This window comes from Pseudonaja textilis, chromosome 2, assembly GCF_049901715.1.
Source record: "Pseudonaja textilis isolate UNSWEBS1 chromosome 2, rPseTex1.2, whole genome shotgun sequence".
Lineage (NCBI taxonomy): Eukaryota > Metazoa > Chordata > Lepidosauria > Squamata > Elapidae > Pseudonaja > Pseudonaja textilis.
Genome location: NC_141991.1, coordinates 12,050,273 through 12,058,727, shown reverse-complemented (window position 1 = coordinate 12,058,727; position 8,455 = coordinate 12,050,273). Strand labels below are relative to the sequence as shown.

At 43.9% G+C, this 8,455-nt stretch overlaps 1 long non-coding RNA gene across 1 annotated transcript; it reads left to right on the top strand.

The window, feature by feature from the left end:
* The first annotated feature begins 907 nt into the window (after positions 1-907).
* On the top strand, positions 908-3,860 carry LOC148126726 (uncharacterized). The gene is made up of 2 exons (XR_015742515.1): positions 908-986; positions 3,288-3,860. It is a non-coding gene; the product is annotated as an uncharacterized LOC148126726 (long non-coding RNA).
* The last annotated feature ends 4,595 nt before the right edge of the window (positions 3,861-8,455 follow it).

The window sequence follows — 8,455 nt, the reverse complement described above, 5'->3', positions numbered from 1 at the left end:
TATGCCACCAGATAAAAACTGAATGCACCAATTATCACATTAAACAAGAGGAAAACCTTCTAAGCACCAATTCCACCCGCGCTTTTTACAATTTTGTAAAAACAACAAACTAAAAGACTCAAGGTCCATCCCACCCTTGAAAGGACCTAATGGTAAAGACTGTGACGATGACATCATTAAAGCCAACATCTTTAATACATTCTTTGGCTCATTATTTGTAAACAGCAATGGATCATGCCCAATATTTCCTAGTCGAACCACAGACAACTACAATGATCTAATACATATTTATTTTACAGAAGACAATGTTGAAGAAGCACTACGCAATCTAAAACCATCTCTATCTATTGGACCGGATGGAATATGTGTTTACTTCTTTAAAAAGCTATCCACTGCCATAGCCAAACCTCTAAGCATAATCTTTGAAAAATCTTTCAGGACCAGCTCCTTGCCAAAACTATGGTCACAAGCCACGGTCATCCCCATGTTCAAAAAGGGAGACCCCAGCCTAGTTGAAAATTACAGACCAATCTCTTGATGCTGCAACACCCGTAAAGTCATGGAATCCATTATTAACCAATCCATCATCCTCCACTTAGCAACAAACAACCTATTCTCTAATAAACAACTTGGTTTTAGGAAAAATCTATCATGTAATCTGCAACTCTACACTGCAAAAACATATGGACTACACAACTCGATAAGGGAAAACAATGCATGCAATCTACATAGACTTCTGTAAAGCCTTTGATTCAGTTGTACACGACAAACTACTCCTAAAATTAAAATTTTACAGTATCTCTGGACAACTGCATAACTGGATAGAAGCATTCCTGTCAAACAGACAACAAATGGTCGCACCCTGTCTTCCAAGGAAGTTAATACCTAGCCAGGGAGGGGAGATGCGGCTGGCAGTCTCCCTCTCTCACCCCACCCCTCAGAGATGGGTCAGATGGTTCCAGTCCAACAGGGACCCTTCCAATAAGGTAAACATGGATCAAACCACTCATGATGGTGGTTTCTGATCCATCTTTGATGGAAACGCCACCAGAAATTCTAACTCTAGTGTCTTCTAATGACAATCAGCACCCTTGATCTCTGCCCAAGGTTAAGAGTAGGCCCCGTTTGGAATTCTGTTTTATATCAGAATCCCATATATTGGTCCTAATTGCAGCCAATTTTAAAATTGCTTGTGCCTGAAGTGAAATTTCATTCCCCATTTTTTCTAGCAATATTAATTTTGGGATAAAAGCTCATTAAGAAGCAGGAAGTGACAACTGGTGGGCTATATCATTGGGTAAATTGGGAGAAAATTATACAATGGATGGAAATTTTTTATTTTTTTGTCATTCCTGTGTTATCTTACCATGTTCCTATAATACACCCAAGATTCTTTATATTTTGATGTTTCTTAGTTTTTTTAAATAAAGAATGGACTGTAAGGTCTGCAGCTGAGATCTATCTATCTATCATCTATCAATCTATTTATGTATTTATCTATCATCTATGTATCTATGTATCCATCCATCCATCCATCTATTAAATTTACCGGCCACCCATCTTATCACAGGGAAACCCTACAAAGATGGCGGTGATGCCCACAGTGTGGTGGATGGTGCAACCTGATTTCTAGCAACATGGTTGAGTGAATAGGGGTTGGCGGAATGTGTGAAATGGATCAGAGTTTTCCATTCAGGGAAAAGAGTTGGGACAATGTGTGGGAACTATGATTCTTTGTTCTTTGTGTACGTGCTAGGACAACGGAACCTTCTGGTGGTTGGCTGGAACACGGAGCAAGGACTGTAGCAAACTTAAACTCTGCAGCCTTGTATGCTTTATGCGAATGATCAGTGCATGTTGTGTGATGTAATGCATTTGTGATAGGACGTTAACAAATTGCTACGTTAACAAAGATTGCTTCTAATAAAAGAGGCTTTCGGAGTTTGCTCTGGGCTCTCATCCCAAGACAACTTTGCGTAGTGTCTTCTTTTCATGAGAGACCACCACAACAATGGGAGAGGAACAGAGAGGCAGCTTTGGGGTGGAGGGGGGTCAGTGATCCCCCCCAATTTCTGGACAAACCTGGATAGAAACCTGCAGAGATCTCTCCATGGGTGTTCAAAGGATCAATTGGTGACTTTGATGCTCTTTCTCCTGCTTGGGGCCCCACAAAAGGTTTCAGATACTGGTTTCCAGTATTCCCAGTGAGGCCAGGACTGAGGATACTGCGGCTGCTGCTTCCCAGGGCAGAAAGGCTGGGGGCTAATCCCAAGACTGAGAAAAAAGGGAGAATGTGGCTGTGACCCTCTCCGGCTTCCTCTCTCTCTCCCCCTCCTGCCAGGCATTGAGAGGAAGGAAGGAGGGAGGGGCTGCTTCCCAGGGTTTTTTTCCAGGTCCTCCGGGTAGATCTCTGTCCTGCCCAGATCAAGTGGGTACCCATGAGGGTCTCCCAAAGGCCTGGACTCCAGCCCTCATCATCCTCTGCCCCAGCCGTGCCCTTAGCAGAGGCCCCAAAGGGAGGCCCAGTGGAGGTTCTTCCATCCCCCAGGGAGGAGCCAGGGGGCTCATGGGTCCCAGCAGGAGAGCAGCAGCCACGGAGGAGGAGGGAGGAGGAAGAGGAGGAGGCTCTCCTGGAAGGTCCTGCCAGCTATGCCTGGTCCAGGGAGATTTGGGGCTAGAGAGCCTCGCTTGGGATCCGGGGAACTTGGGTGACTCTGCCCAAGCCTGAAGAAGGGCCAGGAAGGGGCCAGATTCGCAGGGCGACCCAGGCTTGGCTCCAGGGCAGCCTCAGAACCAGTCAGGATGGCTCCCAAACCAGGATATAGGTCTTGGGGTCATTTAGGGGCAGTCCGATTGATGGAGGAAAGTTTTACTTCTGATGGCCATAAGAAACCATGGTTCCTGCATTCTGCAAGCCAGCCAATGACTGAGGGTGTCTTCAGGTGTCTTTGTTGTTCCCCAAAATGGAGGCAACACGTGGAGAGAGGTTGGTCTGCATGAGTGTTTTTCAAACTTGAAGAGGAATGGACTTCAACCTCCAGAGTTCCCCACCTAACAATGCATGGATTTCATCATGCTGGGCAGGGAATTCTGGGAATTTAAATCCATTCATCTTCGAGTTCCAAGTTTGGAAAATGCTGGTCTACCTTCTTCCCTTATGTCAGGAGTTAAAGCCCTGCACCAAGACTTGGCTCACTCGCAGGTGGCTCAATAAACCAGAGACAATTCTCCTACATTTTCTTTCTTTCTTTCTCTGTCTTTCCTTCCCTCTCCCACTCTCCTCCCAGGTAACCCCAGATCCCCCTCTGAAGACCCAGCCCTTGCATGGCTTCTTCCTGACAGGAGCCTCTCCTGGAAAGACACGGAGCCCAAGTGAGGCTGGAGAAACCCTGGGGCTGCGTCCCCCCCCCAGCATTCAACCAGGGACTTATAAACCCCCATTTCTCTTCCCAGAAATGGGGGCCTCCCTCAGATCCCTTCCTCTTTCCTAGCCCTCTCTATGGATCTGGGCTTTGCTTTCCCCTGAGTGCCCCATGTATGAAAAAAAGGGGCAGTGGAACATGGGACTTGGGCTTCCCTCTTCCCAGGACTTGCCTGGCTTCTACATTGGAAAAAGAGGCAGGGGAACTATTTGGATTTTGGCACTAAATAGGCATAATTAAACACTGAAGTTGAACGTGTTAAAAAGAAAGAATAGCTAATAACTGGAATTAATGAAATCAATGAAAGTTTAAAAAGGGAGAAAGTGAAAAGAAAGGGTGGAACGTGGAAACAGAACTGAGCCCGCCATTTAATGGCAAAGGGAAAATTTCAGTGACTCTTTGAAAAGTGCTTGGTCTTTTTAAAATTGGAATTTGAAAGGAAACAAAAGGAATTCCATTATAATAAAATAAAAACCCTGAAAAGTGAAATACTAGAATATTACAAGGGAAAAAAGATACATGAAGAAATTGCTCTGGGATTATTTGGTGACTTTGGGAAAAAGTGGGAAAAGAAATCAACAGAAGGAAGCTGGAAACAAAGATTTATGGACACTGACCGTTGAAATTTACTATAAAGGACACTAGTTGCAATAAACTACTAGACAATTGGATTGGACATACATATTAAAGAAAGGAAAATAAAAGAAGTAGTAGTGTACAAAATGGGAGAAATGTGTGTGGAAATAGGAAGGAAATGATGAAAGAAAGCTTGGAAATGTACAGCATTATACTACAATAATTAGAAATAGTAATGCAGATTAAAGAAGAACAAAGAGAACCAGAGGGGGAGGAGTGAAATAAAGAGGAAACCAGCCCTAAAGAACAAGTGGAACAACACTAAAACAAGAAAAAAAGAATTAAAGTTTAAAAATCTGAGGTTTGATGTGATAATTAAAGGGGGAATTGTTTGGAAAATTAAAGAAAAGGAAACAGCAGAAGAGGGAATTACAGAGGAGAAATCAAGAGAGGGAGGGGGATAAAATAAATAATTGGAATAAGAAATGGAGAGAAATTATAAAGGAAAAAAGGGGAATTAAGAGAAAGGACCAGAAAATGATGGGAAGTAGAAAGCAAACAACAATGAAAAAAATTATATAGTCAGGAGAATGAGAGACAATGGGCAGAAGAAGAACAGGAAGCGGGATTCTGCAAGGTAATGTGTCGTGATATATAAGAACATAGATTTAAAAATGGAAAAGAATGGAACTGATATTTTTCTTTTAAGGATTATTGTTAAACCAGACATAGATTTAATTGAAATAGATATGGAAATGGGAATGTACTGTAAGAATATTAATTTATATTTAATAAAGCAGTGAATAAAGTTAAAATAAGATGAGAATTGTAATGGAAAGACTATTACAGTTTCTAAAATTAATTGAATAAATATTTTTGACATAGATGATTTAGAATGTGAGAAAAAAAATACCATGCGGAATCTGACCCACACACACACACACACACACATAAATGCATGTGTGATATGTAGTAGTTAGATTGTTATTAATGTAGAATGTGATAATTAAAAAATGACTATACTAGGGTAAAACTTTATAATGATTTAAAGGGAATAAATTGGGGGAGTGTATAAGGCAAAAGGGTGGCAAGCTCGAATTGACAATTAAAGGGGACATCTGGATTATTAGAATTAGGATGGAACCTATTGAACAATGTATGGAATAATAGTATGTGATGAAATTGCAAATGTGACAGATAAAAGTAAATATATGTACTGAATATAGAAATGAAATAAGAACCTTAGATACTGTAAAACAAAATGAGAATATTTAAAGAATAATGAAATAAGTTATGATATGAATTGGAATTGGATAAGTTTAATGAATATAAGAATATTTGAGAATATTTAAAGGAAAATGGAATAAGTAATACATATACATATAAATATACAAAAAAAGAAAAGTGAGGCAGGGGAACATGGGATATGGGTTTCTGCATCCCCAGGTCTCAAAGGAGGTTGAAAGAGGATTTTGCATGTCTGTTTTCCATCTGCAACACGAAGCTCCTGAGCTCCCCTTCCCTCCCTCCCTTCCCCAAATGGGGTGAGAGGCTGCCTTGATTCCTCCATCTCTTCTCACTTGGTTGTCTCTGACTTCTCCCTCTCTGTGCGTATGTTTGTTCTTGGGTGTGATTTTTTTCAACTATGCAAAGTTCTGATAAGTAGTTTTTCCATTAAAGTTCATTTTATTCTTGGAATCTGGCCACACTATTACATCAACCCCTTTGTGAAGGTGTCACTGAGCATGTTTTCAAAAGAAAGAAAATGTTGCTTCCATTTCACACCTGTGACATGCTCAGACATTAACTGTCTCCTGGGATTGTCTCTTTAACCACGATGCCAACAAATGTCACACTTCTTTTTGTCTTCAGCCACAGGTATATGTATTCCCCCTGGGGCCAATTTCAAGAATGAAGCTTCCAAACCTCTCAATTCCAGATGATGGATTTAATTCAATCTCTGCCCCTGTCATTATGAACCACATAGGGATTATTTCCCTTTCATTTCCCTGCAGAGAAATGCCCAACAAACTCTGAGTGCAAGAACTAGCTGACTTATCCAGGGATCCCTCCTGAGAGGGAGAATTATGATCAAAGTTTCAGCTCTGCTTTGTGGCCGAATCCTCCCGGGAGACTCTGGGCAGAGACAGGAAGTCTGTGGCAGCTTCTCTCTTCTCCCCTGGATGGAAACTTTCCCTGCTGGAGAACTTGGCTTCAGGCAAAAAGTTTAACTGAACAATTTGAGAACTTTGAATTTCTCTCTTCCTTAAAGATCAGGGCTGCCTGGATCCCTTCCCAGCAAAGTTTGCTCCCCTGGAGAAAAGAAGGGCAAATGGAGCCCCCCAAAAGCCCCTTCTCCATCTCTGCTTCCTTACAATTCAAGGGCTGAAAGTTTCTCCTGGTTTCTTCCCATTGGGGCCATGGCTGGGCAAACCACCTTTGGGGGTCCTGCAGAGCAGAAGAGGGAGGCCGCTGGGCAGCCCAGCTAGGTTGGTTAGCATTAAAGTTGGGCTGCTCAATTTGTGGTGATTGTGTGTGGGGTGTGTGGGTGTGGGTGTGTGTATGAATGCTTCATTGGCCAAGTGTGATTGGATACACAAGGAATCTGAATTGGAATTGGATAAAATAAGTGTAATGAATATAAGAATATTTGAGAATATTTAAAGAAAAATGGAATACATAATAATACAATATGAAATTGAACACGAAAGATGAATATGTAACTGTTGTGACTCGGAGGTTTGAGCCTGCTCTGTTAGAAGAGACAGACTTGAGCAATGAGGAAGAGGAGGATTTGGCCTTGAGGTTTGAGCCTGGTTTGCTGGAGGACACAGACTTGAGCCATGAGGAAGAGGAGGATTTGGCTCTGAGGTTTGAGCCTGCTTTGCTGGAGGATTTGGAATTGCCTTCCTCCCCAGGACCTTCCTCCCTGGTTGTGCCTCAGGTGTCGGCAGATAATCAGGAGAGCGTAGCGGAGCCTCTGGCTGAGGATCAAACTGAGGAATGTTGGTTTGATGCGAGGCAAAGACGCAGGCATAGGTGTGAGTTGCAACGCAGAAGGAAAGGACAAATCAGGGACTGAGATGAGAGACTGACACGCCCCTCAGGGAATAAAAGGGGGCATGTTAGCTCTGGATTCTCGTTCGGGACAATTTGTTAATTTGGGATAGAAGCTTCGACAAATTCTGTGTGTGGCGTTTGCCTGTGATTTATGTTCTTGCTTTATTATCGGACTGGCAGGCAGCTTGTGGGAGACTGCCAAGGACTTCTCCAGCCAAAGGAATTTAACCCTGTCGTTACTGGCCTTGTCTGCTTGTTTATATTCCCTTGGAAACTTGGACTCTCACTTCGTGGGCACAGGTGAGACATAACATTTTTGTCCCGAACCTTACAAAAACCATCTTCTGATCAAGATGGATCAACAACAGCAGCAGCAGCAGCAGATTAATCAGCTTCAAAATGATAACCAAGTTTTGCAGCAACAAGTTACTCAGCTGATTAATCAAATCACTCTGCTGCAGGCTCGTGCTGCTCCTCCTGCCCCTCCCTGTAGGAAATGCCCAGCAGCTGTGCCTGATAAGTTCTCTGGGCAGCCTGAAATGTTCCCGGCCTTCATGGGACAGTGCCAATTGTTTATGGCTCAGAGGCCGGAGGATTTTCCTGATGACTGAGCTGGGGTGAGGTTTGTAATCAGCCTTCTGTTGGGCTCGGCTGACAGGTGGGTCACTCCTTTGTTGGTGCAGGACAGTCCATTGCTAGTGGACTATCAGGGGTTTTGGCATGACCTGAGACTTATGTATGAGGACCCCATATGAGCTCAATCAGCAGCCAGACACCTGAAGGAACTTCGCCAGGGGAAATGCCCCTTGCAGGAATTCATTTCAGAGTTTCGACTGCTCTGTATGGACTCTGCGTGGAATCATGCGGCTTTAATGGACGCTTTCCAAGATGGCCTTTCGGAGGACATACAGGACGAATTAGTTCATGTGGAGCCGGCCCCGACCCTCAATGCTCTAGTGGTGCAATGCTTGCGCATTGACGCCCGGCTTCAACAGCACAGGACTCGACTTCCCGTTCCGGAGCAGCCATCCACCTCAAGGCTGCAGCGTCCTGTACAAGCAGCGCCCTGGGTCTCCCCCAGTGCCGTGGCCATGGCCAAGGAGCCGATGGAGTTGGGTGCAATCTGACCTCATTTGACAGCCCAATAACGCATACGGAGACTCCAGGGAGGCTTATGCCTGTATTGTTGGGGGACTGGACATTTTGCGAATCCCTGTTCTGTTAAACGACGGGGGGCACGCAAGCCAGTGCCTGAATCTAGATTTGATCAGTCGGGAAACGGGGCAGGCCCGGCCTCGGGGAAACCCTAGGTCGGGCACGTATCAACCAACCGCCCAAAGTAGCGGAGGTGGGCTCTGGACCCCCTTGACATTTACTTCTTGACACTCGGGCCTTCT